The 20,316-nt window shown below is 37.0% G+C and overlaps 1 long non-coding RNA gene across 1 annotated transcript in view; it reads right to left on the bottom strand.

Moving 5' to 3' along the window:
* LOC127492110 (uncharacterized) overlaps positions 1-20,316 on the bottom strand; it is a 165,750-nt gene that overhangs the window by 35,439 nt on the left and 109,995 nt on the right. Inside the window, exon 2 of the long non-coding RNA XR_007921162.2 lies at positions 19,183-19,243. This is a non-coding gene — a long non-coding RNA (uncharacterized lncRNA). The remainder of the gene's footprint in view (positions 1-19,182; positions 19,244-20,316) is intronic.

The following is a 20,316-nucleotide window of genomic DNA, read 5'->3' as shown; positions in this document are numbered from 1 at the left end:
CCAATGGCAAAAGGAAGACCTTTCTCTCTGTCTCTCTCTCTCTCTCTCACTGTCCACTCTGCCTGTAAAAAGAAAAAAAAAAGAAGAAGAAGAAAGTTTATAGCAATTGGTGCCTATATCAAGAAATTGGAAAGGCACAACATAAATAAGCTATCAATGCATCTCAAGGATCTAGAAAAACAACAGCAAATCAAACCCACAACTAGTAGGAGGAAAAGAAATAATTAAAATTAGAGAAGACATCAATGAAATTAAAACAAAAAAATCAGCAAAATGAAGTTGATTTTTTGAAAATAAAATATATAGACACATCATTGGCCCAGCTAGCCAAAAAAGGGAAGAGAGAATACCAAAATCAATAAAATTAGAAATTAAAAAGGAAATGTAACAACAGACACCACAGAAATAAAAAGAATCATCATAAATTACTACAAAGAACTGTATGCCAACAAACTGGGAAACCTAAAAAAAAATGGATAGAAAATTCCTGGGCACATACAACCTATCTAAATTGAGCCATGAAGACACAGAAAACCTATACAGATGCATTACCAAGATGGTAACTGAATCAAAAGTAAAGCCCATCCCAACAAAAAAGGCCCAGGAGCAGATCGCTTCACTGCTATATTCTTCCAGACATTTAAAGAAGAACTAACCACAATTCTTCTAAAGTGATTCAAAACAATTGAAAGGGAGGGAATCTTCCCAAATTCTGTCTATGAATCAGCATCAACTTAATTCCTAATACCAAAAAAGACACAATGAGAAAGACAACTACAATTTCCCTGATGAATGTAGATACAAAAATCTTCAACAAAATTCTAACCAATTAAATCCAACAACAACACATCAGAAAGATTGTTCACCTGGACCAAGTGGGATTTATACCAAATATGCAAGAATGGCCCAACATTATCAAATCAATCAATGTGATACATCACATTAACAAACTGAAAAACAAAAACCATATGATTATCTCAGTAGATGCAGAGAAAGCATTTGATAAAATGCAACAACCTTTCCTGAGGAAAATTCAAAGCAAATTGGATATAGAAGGAACATTCCTCAAAACAATCAGGCAATTTATGAGAAACCTATTGCAAGCATCCTATTGAATGGAGAAAAGTTGGAAGCATTCCCACTGAACCAGAGAAGGATGCACGCTCTCACCTTTGCTGTTCAATATAGTCCTGGAAGTTTTAGCCAGAACCATTAGGCAAGAAAACAAAAGTAAAGGGATACAAATTGGGAAAGAGGAAGTCAAGCTACCCTATTTGTAGATGACATCATTTTATAGATAGGAGATCGAAAATACTCCACCAAGAGACTATTGTACCTCATAGAAGAGTTTGTTAAGTAGCAGGATATAAACTCAATACACAAAAGTCAACACAGACAATACTCAGACAATGACAGGTTGAGAAACAGCTTCTAAAATCAATCCCATTCATAACAACTACAAAAAAATCAAATTCTCTGGAATAAATTTAACCAAGGATGTCAAAGATTTGTAAAATGAGAATTAAAAAACATTAAAGAAAGAAATAGAAATTGAGAAAAAAAAATGGAAAAATCTTCCGTGTTCATGGATTGGAAGAATCAACATCAATATCATCAAAATGTCCATTCTTCCAAAAATAATTTACAGATTCAATGTGATTCTAATCAAAATACCAAAGATATTCTTCTCCTATCTAGAAAAAAAATGATGCTAAATTCATATGGAAAAACAGGAGACCTTGAATAGCTAAAGCAATCTTATACAACAAAAACAAAGCTGAAGGCAACACAATATCAGATTTTAAGATATACTACAAGGCAATTATAATAGAACAGCCTGGTACTGGTACAAAAACAGATAGATGGACTAATGGAACAGAATAGAAATGCCAGAAGTCAATTCAAGCATCTGCAACCAACTTATATTTGACAAAGGAGCTAAAACTAATCCCAGGAGCAAGGACAGTCTCTTCAACAAATGAAGCTGGGAAAACTGGATTTCCACATGCAGAAACATGAAGCAAGACCCCTACCTTACACTTTACACGAAAATCCATTCAAAATCGATTAAAGACCTAAATCCTGGAGAACATTGGAGAAACCTGCAAGTCATCAGCATAGGAAAAGAGTTCTTGGAAAAGATCCCAGAGGCACAATCAAAGCCAAAATTAATAACAGGGGTTCCTCAAATTGAGAATCTTCTGTACTCAAAAAGTAATTCTCAGGAAAGTGAAGGGCAACCAACAGATTGGAGGATATTATTTGCAAACTATACAACTGATAAAGGAATAATAACCAGAATCTACAAAGAGATCAAAAAACTCCACAACAAAACATACAACTCAGTTAAGAAATGGGCAAAGGACATAAACAGATATTTTCAAAAGAGGAAATCCAAATGGCCCACAGACACAAAAATGTTAATCAAAGCCACAGTGACGTTTCATCTCAGCCCAGTTAGAATGGCTTTCATAGAGAAATCAAACAACAAATGCTGGCAAGGATGGCAAAAAAGGTACCCTAGTCCACTGTTGGTAGGAATGTAAACTGGTAAGGCCACTGTGTAAGACTATATGGAAATATGTCAGAAATCTGAATATAGACCTACCAAATGGCACAGTCATCCCATTCCTGGGAATTTACCCAAATGAGCATATGAAAGAGTTATCTGCACCCCCATGTTTATTGCAGCTAAATTCATAATAGCTAAGACATGGAATCAATCTAAATGTCTGTCAACTGAAGATAGGATAAAGAAATTTTGGGATGTATATATTTTATGGCGTACTACACAGAAGTTAAAACAATGAAATCCAGTCATTTGCAACAAAATGGATGAATATAGAAAACATACTTAGTGAAATAAGCTAGCCCCAAAAGGACAAATACAATATGTTCTCCCTGATCTGTGAGAACTAATATAACATCTCAAAGGAAATCTCTAGAAGTGAAATTGACACTTTGAGGAGCAATGACTTGAACAGCCCTTGTCTTGACTACCAAGGACAGTTTTTTTTCTTCTTTTCTTCTGCTATTTGTTGAACACTTTACTTAACATAGAGTTAATCACATGTGCATAAAGTCAATTGAAAATAGATCACAGTAAAAAATAAGAGTGGGAATAAGAGAGAGAGGAGGAAGTTTGTAACTGTAAAGCTGTATAGTTCTATAATACATTCCTACAGACTTACTTCTAATGGTACAGTTCAAAAACTTGCCATGGAACCCTAAATCCCCTTAAGCTTGCTGGTAAAAAAGCAATCTTAAGCATTAAAATGATCATATAGATAGGATTCCGTGTTAAAGGGATCATATAAGTAAGATCAAATATATAGTAATAATAATAGAATTAAAAAGGAGAGATTATTCCAAAATGGGAAGGAACAGTCTACACTGTAGACTCAGAGTGCCAATCACTTTAAATAGCACTCTGACCTCACTCAGAATCAGCCCTTAAGGCATTCTAGTCTATCTGAATAGGCCATGAGAGCATTTCAGGCATGGAAATCCAAGACCTGTTGCAAAAAAAAAAAAAATGACCTACATGAAGGGTCTCTGTGAGTGAGACCCCAGTGGAAAGAAGGGGCCATTAAAGAAGGCTGTACTTTTCTCTGAAGGGAGGAGAGAACTTCCACATTGCTTATGGCCTTGTCTAAATACAGATGGAGACTTTGGATTCAAAAAGCTTCGAGAGATTTGGCAGCTCATGTCAAGAGCCTGGAGTGATCAATGTTAATTGTTAAATTAACAACAGAATTCACTGTGCACTTACTTACCCTGCAGGGCCTTTGTCCTCAATGAGTTGTATTATGAGAATTAACTGTAATACTTGTTCTCAAACAGTTGTGCGTGTGTATATGTGTGTGGAGTTGGTCTTCTGTGTATAAAGTTAATTGAAAATGAATCTTAAAGGAGAATGGGACTGGAAATGGGAAAGGGAGGAGGAAGTGGGTTTGGAGGGCAGGTATAGTGGGAATAATCACTATACTTCTAAAGTTGTATTACGAAATTTGTACTCATTAAATAAAATTGAAGACAAAAAACCACTGAAGTTCCTTGGTAATGATGTAGGATTTCGTAAGAACAAAACAGATGGAGAGAAAAAATTCTATGAATGTTGTGAAGGCCATAATACCATGTATGTCAATTTTATATATTCTGACAGTCATAAATTTATTGTAAAAAGAGAATATGCCCTAATATCAGGAATGATAACAGCCATGTTGAATAAACCAGTTCCGTTGTGGAAAAATGAAGCCACTGAATTAAATTTTAGAATGAATTATCCCTTCACATATATTAATATTAAATATATTTATTTCATCTCTAAGGTTTGCTACACTAACTGCTCCACTGAGAATGTCAAATTCCCAACTGCACCTGAAATTACACTGGAATTGCTAGTAGCTGTGAAATTCCTAGAATGTTAAATAAAATAAAGTCAAATAAAGTGCTAAATTTTTTAAGCATTTAATTCACATAGTGAGAAATTGTCTCATATTTTCTGTTGCCTACATGAAATGAAGAATTATAAAAGTTTACTGAAAAGCAGATAGGTTATTGTCAGAGCTGAAATTTGTTCTCTGCATAAAAAAGTTAATGACATTTTGACAACTGAAAAAAAAATTGTAGGTGGTTATGCTCTATCATTTGGATGGGACTTTTAAAATTACAGCATTAACCATAAATGCTGAGAATTAAGTATTAATGCGCAAGTATTGCATGTAAACACTGTAACTACCTTTGAGATATTTTAGTAGCTTCCTAAAAAAACTTGTTTTTAATTTATGATAGCCATCCCCAGCATTGCTCAAGTTACATTAATATTTCAGTATAAAACATAAGTTAGTTAAGATACTAATTTCTCAAATACATAAGAAATGACTTCATGAGTGTCATTTGATGAAAATAAGAAGGGATGATCAGGCTCACAAAATGGTAAGAAAGCTATTGCCGTTTCTTTTCAATATTTCTTGGATCATCCTAAGTAGCATGGAAAGTAAATGAAGAAATAAAGAAAGAATATCAGAAAACAAGATAAAATTATCGTTATTTGCAATTAGTATGCCTGTGTGTGTGTAAAAATATATATATAATTCAAATAAATCTATTAAAATGTAGTAAAATTAAATATTGGTTTAAGAGATTCCTAAATTTATTGAAATTATTGAAACTAGCTGATGAGCATATATTTCTTATATTTGAAGATTCCCACAATGAAATTTTGGGTAAAAATGACTTTAGCAACATTCCTAAATAAACACCAACATATGGGACCAGCACTGTGGCTTAGCCGGTAAAGCCACTGCCTGCAGTGCCAGCATTCCATATGAGTGCCATTTCGAGTTCCGGCTGTTCCACTTACAATCCAGCTCCCTGCTGATGTGCTTCGAAAAGCAGTGGAAGATGACCCAACTGCTTGGGCTGCTCACCAATGTGGGAGACCTGAAGAAAGCTCCTGGCTTCCAACTGACCCAGCTCCAGGCACTGCAATAATTTAGGGAGTGAATAAACAGTTGGAAGGCCTCTATCTCTGCTTCTGCTTCTCTCTGTGTGTAAATCTGCCTTTCAAATAAATAAATAAACCTATTTTTTAAAAAATAGATGAGCCGGTGCCACGGCTCACTAGGCTAATCCTGCAACTTGCGGCGCCGGCACACCGGGTTCTAGTCCCAGTCGGGGTGCCGGATTCTGTCCCGGTTGCCCCTCTTCCAGGCCAGCTCTCTGCTGTGGCCCGGGAGTGCAGTGGAGGATGGCCCAGGTGCTTGGGCCCTGCACCCCGTGGGAGACCAGGAGAAGCACCTGGTTCCTGCCATCAGATCAGCGCGGTGCGCTGGCCGCAGCGCACCAGCCCCGGCGGCCATTAGAAGGTGAACCAAGGGCAAAGGAAGACCTTTCTCTCTGTCTCTCTCTCTCACTGTCCACTCTGCCTGTCCAAAAAAAAAAAAAAAAAAAAATAGATGAGACAACTTGCTCCACCAGATACCAATGATTATTATAAAGATATAATATGATGAAAGTGCTGATGGTACATGATAGCCAAGTAGACCAATGGAAGAAAAAACACAGAAACAGATCATTACATAAAGAGACAGTGGTTTACAATAATAATGCCACTTCAGAGTGGTGGAAAAATAATCTTTTCAGTAAATGGTATTGGATAGGTCAAATGAATATGCATGAAGAGAAAAACTGATCTCTCTATCATAGATAAAATCTATCCCAAGTGATTTGTAGGGATAGATGTTTAGCATAGGGGTTAAGACACCACTTGGGATGCCTGCACCCCATTTCAGAGTGCCTGGTTTGTGTCTCTGTTGCTCTGCTTCTGATGCAGCTTCCTTCTAATGCATGCTTTAGAAGGCAAGTAATGATGGCTCAAGTACTTGAGAATCTGAAACCCATACAGGAGACCTGAATTGAGTTTCTGGCTCCTGGCTTCAGTCTGGCTCCACTCCAGCTGTTTCAGGCATTTGGAAGGTACACTAGAGGATGGGAGATATCTCTCTGTCTCTTTCTGAGTTTTAAATAAATGTAAAGGATATTAATGTTAAAAATAACAACAAAGAAATAAACAAGTGTTTTATAGCTATATATATGAATACTGAATAATAAGAACATCAACAATAATAATGGAAAATAATATACAACAGTATCTTTAAGATCCTGGATTAGAAAACAGAATCAGCCCTTAAGGCATTCAGATCTGGCTGAAGAGCCCATGAGAGTATTTTAGGCATGGAAAGCCAAGACGCTCTGGAAAAAAAAAAAAAAAATCTCTGTGAGTGAGATCCCAGTGGAAAGAACAGGTCTTCAAAGAAGGAGGTACCTTTCTCTGAAGGGAGGAGAGAACTTCCACTTCGACTAGGGCTTTGTTTAAAAAAGATCGAAGTTGGTGAACTCAAGAGGTTTCCATAGCCTTGGAAACCATGACTAGAGCTAGGGAGATTTCTGACGCCATAAACAAGAGTGTCAAATTGTTAAGTCAACAACAGGAGTCACTGTGTACTTACTCCTCATGTGGGATCTCTGTCCTTAATGCGTTGTCCAGTGTGCAGTAATATTATAACTAGTACCGAAACAGCATTTTACACGTTATGTTCTGTGTGGGTGCAAACTGATGAAATCTTTACTTAATATATACTAAATGGATCTTCTGTATATAAAGATAATCAAAAATGAATCTTGATGTGAATGGAATGGGAGAGGGAGTGGGAGATGGGAGGGTTGCAGGCGGGAGGGACGTTATGGGGAGGGGGGAGCCAATGTAATCCATAAACTGTACTTTGGAAATTTATATTTACTAAATAAAAGTCTAAAAAAAAAACAAAAAAAGAAAAACATGTACTTCATAATTTTTTCATTTTAAAATATACATAAAAATGACACATAATTGTGCATATTCATGGAGTACATATTCATGGAGTATGATGTGATATTTTGATATGTGTATGCATTGTGTAATGGCAAATCAAGGTGAGTATATCTATCTCTTCAGATATTTATAAAGCATTTATGGTAAAAACATTTAAAATCTTTCTTCTAAATTTTTAGAAAAATATATAATACAACTTCATTATCTTTATTCACCCATCTATGTATTAGAGCAATAGAAATTGTTACTCCTAACTATTCATAACTTAGTACTCATTAAATAAAGATCTCTTACTTAGGTTAATAAATAAAAAGGTAATATATTATGCTATAATAAATTAACAACTTCTGTTGATTGAAAATAAGGTACCATCAGGAGTACAAAAAGGCAAGCTATAATGTAAAAAATACTCTCAACAATTTAACAAAGAATTCACATTAAAAATTAAAAATTCATAAAAATGTGTTACAAAGACATATAAAAAATTGAAAAGGGTGTAGGACATTTGAACCAAAATTTGCAAAAAAAGGATATCCAAAGAATCAATAAGTATATGTAAAGGAACCAAGTTCACAATGAGGTACCACAGCACAATCACCAGAAAGGTGAAAAATAAAACCAACTAATAGCAAATATAAGTATGCATTTGATGCAATGAGAATTCTCATATACTGTAGGAAGAATAATCTACTACAGTTGAAGATATGCTTCCACATATTTACCTAACAGAAATGTATGCCATGCATACAAAGAGACATGAACAATAATGATTATAGTAGCATTGTTTATAACAAATCCTGACTAATGTCTATAAACATTAGAATAGATAATTAAATTGCAACATATCAAAACAATGGAATACTAAATAACAATGGAAATTAATGAACTATGGTTCTCAGCAACAAGATAGAAAAACTGCATGAGCATAATGCTGAGTAAAAGAAATCAATACATACTATAAGTAGCTTTTTAAAAACATATCCATTGTCTTGTGTTGCTTAGCCTGGACCACTGGGCAGACCCTACAGCAATGACATGATTCTTTATATTCCCTAGCTTAAGGGGTACTGAACAACCAATAGCTCTATATTACATACTAGGAGGACAAAGTGGGGTATGTGCAATAACTAATTAAACCTGCTGCACTTACATTAACAGTAGATTCATAAAAAATATATCAAAAAGATTTATGATGAAGCCAAGTAGTCCCATGATTTTGGCAAGGGAAGCCCCCATCTTCCACCAAATGGGAAAAAGTAAAAAGTGATCTCCCTTCCCTGACATGGTTTCTTTCCTTACTCTTTTTTGCCCGACTTTGCTTATCCTAATTGTCAGATTTGTTTCCTCCAGAATTCAAGTTTCACACAAAAATGATGGTCATACAGGGAGTCCAGTCATTGCCAATGACTGATAGCACACTTTTAGCTTCTCAAACCAAATCTCTATATCAACTGGTGAAGGATTTTCTTCCCTGACTAGGCAGGGACAGCACTCTGAGAGAACATGAAGAAGCTACAGAAGATTGACCTTACTCTGTCAATCCTGCTTAAAGATTAAGGAAAAAAGTCTCCAAGCCTCTCTAATATGGTTGCAGGCTCAGCATACCCACACTCATCATGCACCTGAGCCACATTTCCCATCATGCACCAGATGCCATGACATTTCCTATATTCCAACATGTGCTCTGCAGCCACACATACACTAGACATCACAAATTCCTAGAGATCACATGTATTGCAACCCTGCCCCAAACTCCCCCTCCTTTAAATACTCAACCAGCCCCTGCCCCAGGCAACAGCCTATTCTGTAAAGGACAACCCTGAATCTTGTCAATTGTAGCACTCATTTTGTCATGGGGTTGCTCACAGTCTGAGTGTACATTATCTCCTAAAATAAATTCTACATTGCTGATTCTCTTATAAAAGGATACAAAAATATATACCATATGATTTTAATTATATAAACTTAAAAAAAAAAAACAGGTACATCTACAAGTTGGTGCCAGAATTCAGGGTACTGTTCATCTTTCTTAGGAAGAGAGGGTAGTGACTTGAAAGAGGCCTGAAAAGGGATTCTGGAATGCTGTCTCCCATTTTATTTCTTTACCTGTGCAGTAACTATAGAAGCAATGTCTGGGGATATATGAGTTATATATTTGTGTATTATAGATTTTAAAATATCTTGGAAAATGAAAAAGAAAACAACAAAATCAAGACAAAATTTTAAAAATAAAAAATTGAGATAGAAACAACCTTTTAGATATCTTAGATTATTTTTTAAATTATCATTAAAATTTGTTTTAAGCACAGAAGATGAAATTAGATCCAGACACGGCATAATTCATTGAACAATAATATTGTGGAAATCACTTTAACATAGACAGATGAAAAAAAATCTCAAAAAAGTTAGAGGAAAGGGAGGAGAGAACCTCCACTTTGACTATGACCTTGTCTAAACAAGATAAGAGTCGGAGAACTCAAGGGGCTTCCATAGCCTTGGAAACTCATGACTGGAGCATAGGGGGATTGCTGATGCCATAGACAGGAGTGTCAATTGGTAAAGTCAACAACAGGAGTCACTGTGCACTTACTCCTCATGTAGGATCTCTGTCCTTAATGTGCTGTGCATTGAGATTTAATGCTATAACGAGTACTCAAACAATATATTTCACTTTGTGTTTCTATGTGGGTGCAAACTGTTGAAATCTTTACTTAATGCATACTAAACTGATCCTCTGTAAAAAAAAAAAAAAAAAAAAAGAAAAAGAAAAGAAAAGAAACTATCAACTCCCAACTTGACTCTCACTGGGATTAAACATGACAATAGGTCTGATCTGATTTCATCATCATTTAAAAAAAATCATTTATTATTTTTCACTTTATGTTTCTGTGTGGAAGCAAACTGTTGAAATCCTTACTTAAGGTATACTAAGCTGATCTTCTGTATATTAAGATAATCGAAAATGAATCTTGATGTGAATGGAAGGGGAGAAGGAGTGGGAAAGGGGAGGGTTGTGGGTGGGAGGGACGGTATGGGGGGGAAGCCATAGTAATCCATTATTCGTACTTTGGAAACTTATATTCATTAAATAAAAGTTAAAAAAAAAAGTTAGAGGAGATAGTATGAGAGTATTTAACATTTTTCTGATAGGTATTCAGAAGGAAAAAATATGATAGACTAATAATACTTAAAGAAAGACAGCTAATAATTTTCTAAAATTGAAGAAACACCTGAGTCTAGTGGTAAATTTAAAAATCCCATATGAAGTACATGGTAGGGAAACTGAAGAATATCGAAGACCTGAAAAGCTGCCATGGAGAAAAGAATACCAACAAAAGAACAATAATTAAACAGTAGATTTCTCGTTAGCAATGGTGTTTAACAGAATACAATAACATTTCTCATGTTTCTAGAAGGAAATAATTAAACTGTAGATACCAGACTAACATAACATTTCTTCCACTATAACTGGTCTCTTTTAGACTTCATTTGTCACTTTCCTTATATAAATTCTGTAATATATTGTCTATCAAGTAAAGAATTCTCTCTTGAAAACCTTTAATGCTTACCTTTGTTTCTTTTTCCTACATTCTCCTAATTACCAGTTCTATATGAACTCACACAATTTGTCTTTCTGCTCCTATTCCTAGATTGCTGAGTATTGCTGAAGGGAGAGAAGGAAAGATGGAAGGAAGGAAAGGAGGAAAGAAAAATCAGCTAACTTGGCTATCTAAATTATGCACAACAACTGGGAGCTTCAATCTGCTTAATACTGCTTTTACTTATACCTTATTATCTCCACTTTACATTCTTCATGTTATTTATACTGCACTTCTTTTCCTATCTACAACCCTTTTGTTTTTACTCTTTATTGTCAGCAAAATGCTTCTTATTTCTCAAGGGGAAAAATGTACAACCTCAAGTTACCAATTTCTTTTTTTAAAAGATTTATTGTATTTATTTGAAAGAGTTACAGAGAGAGGTCTTCCATCTGCTGGCTCACTCCCCAAATGTCCCAATAGCTGGAGCTGAGTGGATCCAAAGCCCTAAACATAACCCTAACCCTTAATCCTAATCCTATCCCCAACACTAGCCCTAGCACTAAACCTAACCCTAGCCTTAGCCCTAAACCTAAACATAACCCTAACCCTAACCTTACACCTAAACCTAGCCATAGCCCAAGCTCTAATCCTAACCCTTAATCTAACCTTAACCCCTAAAACTAACCCTAACCCTAACTCTACCCTAGCCCTAGATCTAACCCTAACCATAGCCATAGCCTAAGTGCTATCACCAGCCCCAGCCCTAAACCATTCCAGGAGCTTCCTACAGGTCTCCCAAGTGGGCACAGGGGCCAAGGACTTGGATCATCCTCTGCTGCTTTCCCAGGCACATCAGCAGGAAGCTGGATCAGAAATGGAGCAGCCAGTACTAGAACTGATGCCTGCGCCACAGGCCTGGGCTTTAACCCGCTGTGTCACAGTGCAGGCAAGTTACCTATTTCGATGAGATCAAAATCAAATGAAATTTTAGAGTGTCTCTGTAATCAAACTAATTGAAATGGCTTAATTTCTTATAGAAAATATCCATAATTTCATGTTTGCTGTACACCATCACTATCATCACATAAAAATAACTATAGCTGAGACCAGTGCTGTGGCATAGCAAGTCTTTAAAGTCACCACCTGCAGTGCCAGCATCCATCTCTGCTACAGCCTGGGAAAGCAGTAGAAGACGGCCCAAGTGCTTGAGTCCCTGCACCCACATGGGAAACCTGGAAGAAGCTCCTGGCTCCTGGCTTTGGATCGGCACAGCTCCGGTCGATGCAGCCAACTGGGGAATGAACCTGTGGAAGGAAGACCTCCCTCTGTGTATGCCTCTCCATCTCTTTCTATGTAACTCTGACTTTCAAATATTTAAAAATATATAACTATAGCCATAATATTGAACTTTTTATCTCAAAATGAAGAGCTTCCACAAATAGTCTCACTATGTGCAAGATAAATTCTGGATCTCCAATCAACAGACAAGGATTGATTTGTACAAAATAGCACTGTGTAGAACTAAAAATAAAACTCAAGTTCTCTGTTTCCAAATCTACCCCTTCATCCACTGATCTACACTACTACTCTACTTAAAAATATTAGTGTATTATCTGTTTTGGGACAGGATGATTTTGCTGGTAGTTTGGGTAAAGTTTCTATCTTTTAGAGAAAACATTGCTAGACTAACCATTTCCTTCAACAGAAATGTCAGATGAAAAACTCAGGTATAGAGCTATTTATTAGATGAACTGCAAATTTGCCTTCCCTTTCACCCCAGTGAAATCCTTCCTTCCATTCAATATTGCTTGTTATCTTTGATGCCTACAGCTATGACTGCTCATTTACAAGAAGTATTCTCACATATGTTAGTGGAATGCAAAAACTCTTTGCTCTCAACTTCAGTCATAATATTGTACTTGACCTAGCTAGCAAATATTTAATGTTGATATGCTCTAAGCAAACATACAATTTTTTATTATCTCCTGCTGTAAATAAACAGAAAATTAAAACTCTTCAGGCTAGATTCCATTCCCAAATTTGACTTCCACTGAAACCATTGAAAGCTATATGTGCATTTACAAAAAATTTAACTTTTTTTTTGTAATTTACAGGTAACCATGAGAATTTTAGAAAGGACCTTTTGAACAAAACTGAAAACATTAATTTATTCATTAAGACTTTTTAAGTAAAAAAAAAAACATGTTCAAATGGTTTATAAAATTGTTGGTATATTTCTATTGTGATCAACAAGTTGAAAAGTAAAATTAAGAATAAAACAAAGTAAAAAACTGAAGTATGAGACAAGTTTCCACAGGGGAAAAAAGGTGAAGCTTTGAGGTCATAATGACATGATTGGAAATCCCAGATATGAAATTACTGTCTGTGTCCTTAAGCTATTCCTATAATGATTATGTAGTCATTTAAGAAATTGCTCTATGTGTCAGGCATGGCTTAAACAATTCACCAAAACTCGTTAAGTCGGTACTACTATTTGTCTCCTTGTTTAGTTGATGAAATTGAAGCTAGAAAGGTTAATTTGCTCAAAGTAATACAAAGTGTGGTAGAATTAGGATGCAGACATAACCAGTTAGTCCAACATCAATAATCTTAACCCAGAGTTTGAAGACTGATGACCCTGGTGTTAAATATAACCCACAGCATGTTTTGTTTTTCATGAACAGTGTTTGTAGAATTAAAACATTTGACTGAAAGTACAAATTTCTGGTTTCTGAAACCCTGGAAACCCAAGCAATAGCAAACTGACATTTCAGCACAGAATCAGTTGGCTGGGGCTGAGTAGCAGCTGCCCCTTAGACAAAGCACACAATTATGGGTCCCCACAACTGCATGTTGTACTACATCACCTGCTTCATTCACTAACATCACCTACCTGACTCCTGCACGTGTCTCTGGTCATATCTTTGAACACTGCAAGCAACATATGTCATCTCTCTGAGTATCATTGTTATCATATTATGAAATGGGAATATCAAGGCCTATTATACACTTCTACAAGAGATAAATTCAGCAATGTACTGAGTGAGCAAATAAAAGGCATTTAATAAAATAAGAATTGTTATTCTGTTAATTTAAAAAACAGGAAAATTAAGTATATCTTTCAGCCAAGGAGTCAATTTTAGATACCTTGAGAAATATTATTTATATCGTAGCTGTCAATCAATTTAAGTTGAAAATTTGCTGATTTTTTAAACACATACTTTCTAAAACTAACTTGCAACAAAAATGAAAAATAAGCAAAAAAAGACCCATTGCATTTTCTTTAGGAAACACCTTAAAATATAGTCAGTGCCCAAAGAGTTTTTAATCTAAAAAGTAGAGGCAGACAATTCTAGACAATTGACTATAGGGGACATAGAATAGCATATTACCTATGCATTTTTTTAACCTTTTCCCAAAAAGTATATAATACAAGGCCATCAGACTAAAATTAATAGTTAAGTTATCAAGTGAAGAAAACTTAAGGGTAGAAAAACTTGTAATTGGTAAATATCAGTACCACATGCCTCTCTGCTGAGAAAGGTTGCAATTTTGGCTCATGGTGTTCTGGAGGCCAAAGCTAAAGGAGAGGTAAAATCTCTCATTAGACTCACATGCCCATCAAGTGACAAACTCACATAGCTTTCTTGAAACTAACATTGGAGAGAAATATATTCTCACCATCAGACTTTTCATAAGAACTGAATATTAAAGTTTACATCTATTCTTTCTGGCAAAACTCTGGGTTGAACCCAGAAGCTAGTAATATTTTTCTATGAAGGACCAGATACTAAATATTTTAGTCTTTGTGAGCCATGTGATTTTTCTTGCAGCTACTCAACTCTGCTATTATAGCATGAAAGCGGTCATGGACAACATGTAAACCAATGGCTCAAATGTGCTGCAATAAACTTAGTTTCAGAAAACAGGCAGCAAGATGGGTTTGGCCAATAGGTTATGATTTACTGGCCCATGATTAATGTTGTTGGTTTAATGCAAAGTTGTTTGTTTCAAAAGATCTTTTTAAGATTTATTTATTTATTTATTTGAAAGGCAGAGTTACAGAGATCTTCCATCTCCTGGTTTATTCCCCAACTGGCTGCAATGGACAGGGCTGGGCCAGGTTAGTCAGTAGCCAGATGTTTCATTCAGGTCTCCTACATGGGTAGCAGAGGCCTAAGCACTTGAGCCATCTTCAAATGCTTTCCCAGGCCATTAGTAGGGAGCTGGATTGGATGTGTAGCAGCAAGGACCTGGACTGGTGCCCATATGGGATGCCAGCATAACAGGCAACATCTTAACCTGCTAAGCCACAGCACTGGCCCCTCAAAAGAGTTTTGAAGTTGAATTCGTGAAAAATAAAAGCTGTTTTTTGATCAACAATGACTTTATGGAACTGACCACCGCCCCCTCATGGCTTGAAGCAGAGGATAAGAAGTGGATCAAAACTGCTATAAGCATGAAACGGTGCTTCTTAACATTATGTGGCATTATGTGGGTACACTGGTTTATTACTTATGATTTTACAAGAACAAGGTAGGACAGACTGAAGTTGTGGTGCAGTGGCCATATAGAGTAGGGCCATGCAGATCCTGTGCCCTGCTGACACTGGAGGCTTCCAGGGCTCTTGACAACTGTGACAAACCAACATTATTTCCGAAGAGACCTATGACACAGATGGTTACTATGTGCCCTAGAGCAGCAAAGGGCCACTGTAAGGGGGGCTATAAAAATTGTCTAGAACATCTTCTGAAAGGTTCTGAGGAAATCAGAGACTTAAAGTTGCAGGGAATTTTCTTGTTATTTTTGTTTTATTATTTTTCATGAGCAGTGGTCAAAAATATCCCTTGTCTCTTAGATCTTTCCTTCCCCCAAGGGTCAATGACTCAGCAATGTCTGAAGGCAGCGAGAGTCCAACTCAATCTAAAAGAATCATCTTCTGTAAGTTTTTTTGTCAAGTGAAGATTCAAGAAATACTAAACATGAAAGTGATCATTCTAAAGTGAAACACTGAGTAATCATTCAGAAAAATATTGTTGAACTTGATTCTGTATCTTCATAGAGAAGGCAATCTCAGAAGCATTACTGAAAGGTTCAGAGACTCATGTAATAAATTATTTTGGAGAGGTCAGGGAAGAATCCACTGACCTCAGTGGAGGTCATTGAACTCAGTGAACTCAGTCTGAATAGAATTAGATGAAAAAGGTGTAGAGGCCGGCGCCACAGCTCAATAGATTAATCCTCCACCTGCGGTGCTGGCACACAAGGTTCTAGTCTCGGTTGGGGCGCCGGATTCTGTCCCGGTTGCCCCTCTACCAGGCCAGCTCTCTGCTGCGGCCCGGGAGTGCAGTAGAGGATGGCCCAAGTCCTTGGGCCCTGCACCCACACGGGAGACCAGGAGAAGCACCTGGCTCCTGGCTTTGGATCAGCGCGGTGCGCCGGCCGCAGCGACCATTGGAGGGTGAACCAACAGTAAAGAAAGACCTTTCTCCCTGTCTCTCTCTCTCACTGTCCACTCTGCCTGTCAAAGAAAAAAGAAAAGAAAAAGGTGTAGAAACCATTGAGGGGTAAGAGGATGCTCAGCAACAGAAACTTCCTGGACGAAGACCTGTGGCTTAAGGAACATAAAGATTATAGAAGGAAAGCATCTTCATCATATGTTTCATTGGAAGAAGACAAAGGAGACAAAGCTGGAGCATTAGGCAAGACTACCATTTTAAAGAAATGTTGAGAGAGAAAAAGGCCAGCAGCAGGAGCTTCCATTCCTCAGTAGTTCATTCCAGGGGATGGATCAGACAATAGTCAACATGTCCACCTTTGATGGGGGCCCTGATCTGAAAGAGAATGGATCAGTCATAGGGTCTACACATGACCTTGTAGCACACAATCTTCAGTAGCACAGCTATGAGAAGGATACAGTTCCCTAAATCTTACCAATAGACACCCTGTAAAGTAAAGAGGGCAACATGTCAATGCTCTCCTGGCACTAAAGCATTGAGGTGGAGGCCCTCGGGCACCTAGCCCTCTTGAACCTTCAGCAGGTTTTGGAGTCAGTTGCTCTTTTACCCAAGGTGAAAAAACTAAGTCTCCCTTTGTTTTCTTCACTTTCCCACTGCGTTCTTGATTCATATGGGATACAGTTGTTGGAGCTTTCCTGGAGCCAGCATTGTGGCTTTCACTGACAGCCTCCACTGTAACACAGGTAGCCCACAGTCCTGCTCTGTACTCAGATTTTATCCATGCCAGGAAGCCCTCTTCAGTATTGGAATATTCACACCTCTGCCTGGTTTGAAGGAGAAGAGATGTCTTGTAAATAATGTTAAGGCATTCAGACAGTAATCACTGTAGCCCTTAAAAACTCTATGGTTGTGTTTCATTGCGATCTTGATGGTTCCTAGACCTCAGACTCCCCAAAGAATGTCGAGTCAGCACATGCCATCTCTGGAAAAGCAGGTACAGCACTTGCAGCTATGATTTACCCAAAAAAAGGTGTGAGGGAGAAAAAAAGGAAACAAATGTATCCATGTAGCCAGACAGCTACCTGCCAGTGACACACAGGGGAAAAATTACACCGTATATTATTCTAGGAAATGGGTGAACAGTTTATATCAACAACTTGCCTCCTGCTGTAAGTTTTTTGTTTTTTGTGTTTTTTTGGCCCAGGGAGTTTTAGAATGACTTTTACTGTGTTCCCTTGTTTTAACAATAGAACTTGACAACAGAAACAGCAGTCATAAAGCAGTGAAGAATACAGTAAAGCCTCTGGGGCAGTGTGGTACAACAGGAAGTGTCAACAAACCATGTGAGTAATTAGAGCAAGGTTTGAGTCCTGCCACTACTTATCTATGTGACCTCAGTGAATATTTCAAATTCCTTGAGGCTCATTTTTTTTTATAATCATAAATACCTCATGAGATTGTGGAGGTTAAATTAGGTAATGTGTTGATTTATTTTCTCTATGAAAGCAGGCATCAAGACAGTCCATTAGGGAAACACTTGTTAGGGAAAATGGAGAGGGAGGCTGAGAAAGCAGTCAGATGGCAATGCAGCATTTGGATGCACGTATTTTGATTCTGATTCTAGGAAAGTTCAACAAGGCCAGTAGGGAGTACTCAGTCTGAAGTCACTCAGAGAACTTCACATTTCCCAGACACAGATCTGTCTCAGCACCCCTGTTATGTCCACCCACTGGCTGGAAACAGCCCATACAAAGCTGGTGGCGGACGTTACAGCCTTACAGCTGAAGCCAGACAATTTGCTGCCTGCTGAAGGAGCTCTGAGAGACTCATCTTATAGCCTCCCCCAATAGCATATAGAAAGCACTTGCACAATAATTGGCATATAGAAATCATTCAATAAATGTACTCCCCCCAATTACCAGGTATTTTGTTGGGATGGTGAATAATGAGTATAGTCTTCATAATTTAAATCAATTTTAAGATATAAGTTAACATTTGTCAACCTAAACAACAGAGAGTGTCTCAAAAGATTAAGCTCATTAGGGAATAGTATTGGAATAAGATTATGCGTCACATAGTAAACTAAGTGTGTAATCAAGGAGGTTGGAGTAAGTGAGGTTTATTAGCAAAAAGGGAGAAATTCATATAAGTTGGTTGGATGCCAAGTTCATTGGTCTTAGGGACAAAAGAGAAAAGTTGGCACTGTCTCATTGGTGTTTATGTTCTATGGACAGCATCTTATCTGAATTGCTGCAGTCTTATGGACAGTTAAGGTTAGGAGTGGGTATTTGGACTAGCAGTTAAGATTCTAGTGTCTTGGTTTAATTGCAGTTGTACTCCTGATCCAGCTGCTTCTTATCGTGTATGCTGGGAAACAGTAAGTGATGGCTCAGTAGTTGGGTCCCTGCCATCAACATGGAAGACCTGTTTGGAGTTCCTGGCTCCTGGGTTTGGTCTGGTCCAGCCCTGGTTTTTGCAGTGTTGCAGGCATTTAGAGAGTGAACCAGTAAATGGGAAATCAATCAATCAGTCTCTCCTTCTCTCTATCTCTCTCTCCCCCCATCCCTTCCTCCCTCCCTCCCTCCTACCCTCCCTCTCTCACTCTTTCACTCTCTCCCTCTCTTAAATAAATAAATAAATAAATAGATAAATAATTAAAACTAATCATTTTAAAAAGAATATTAAGGACAAATTTGTTACAAAAATATGTGTATGCATGATAGGCAAGAATTGAAGCAAGGGGTGTATGTAGCCTGTGAAGGAATTTCTTGTGTAGTTCCTAGAAAATCCTTGAGACAAAACTTACTTGTGATGAGTAGCATGAACTTTTCTCCTTCATGATTTCCTGGCTCTGATTTTATGTGCATCTGAAAAGAACAATTTCATCTTGGTATCAGCAGTTTTCACACTTTTGATTATTGTAATGCATTATGCAAATTGATAGCATCTCATTCAAATTTGGAAAAAAAGACACCCTTCATCATAAATTTTTGGAGAAAAAGATGGTAAAAGGTTAGCACTCTTCCAACAAGCACACATTGTCCATCTTCACTCACCATTAAGAGTAAAGTTCTCAGGATAGCAATGTTTTCCCAGATTCACAAGTCTAGAGGTAAAATATTTCTAGCCAGTTTACACAAATTTAACTCATGACCTTAATGTTTTCAAGAAATAAAGGCATACTCCTGTAGGTTCCATCTGTTCCTAAAACATTTCACTCTTTGACATCCACAGAAATCATCTGCTACATGAAGTTTTGATAGTCTAAACTACTATAGTCTACAACTCAAGAGAGTTCAAATTTCAGCCTCCCTTTTTTGTTGATGCAGGTTTTCCTATAAAAACAAGAGTCTACACTTGTGTATCACCATATCTTTCTAATCATTACACAAACATCTTTTTCTAGCAATGTACAGGTGGCAGATAATGCATATTTTATACTGGCTTAGTTCCAGGCATCCAGGGGTCCAGCACCAATCTTTTTTAATAGAAAACTTTTATTTAATAAATATAAATTTCAAAATTACAACTTTTGGATTATAGTGGCTCTTTCCCCCTTAACAACCCTCCCACCCACAAGCCATCCCATCTCCTACTATCTTTCCCAGCCCATTTTTCATTAAGATTCATTTTTAATTATCTTTATATACAGAAGGTCAACTCTATACTGAGTAAAGATTTCAACAGTTTGCACCCACACAGGAACACAAAGTATAAAGTATTATTTGAAGATTAGTTTTACTGTTAATTCTCATACTACAACACATTAAGAACAGAGGTCCTACATGTGGAGTAAGTATATAGAGACTCCTGTTGTTGATTTAACAATTGACACTCTTATTCATGGTATCAGTAATCACCTGAGGCTCTTGTCATGAGATGCCAAGGCTATGGAAGCCTCTTGAGTTTGCTGACTTCTATCTTATTTAGACAAGGCCCT

The sequence above is a fragment of the Oryctolagus cuniculus genome, chromosome 9, assembly GCF_964237555.1.
Source record: "Oryctolagus cuniculus chromosome 9, mOryCun1.1, whole genome shotgun sequence".
NCBI lineage: Eukaryota > Metazoa > Chordata > Mammalia > Lagomorpha > Leporidae > Oryctolagus > Oryctolagus cuniculus.
This window is presented reverse-complemented; position numbering and strand designations above follow the sequence as displayed.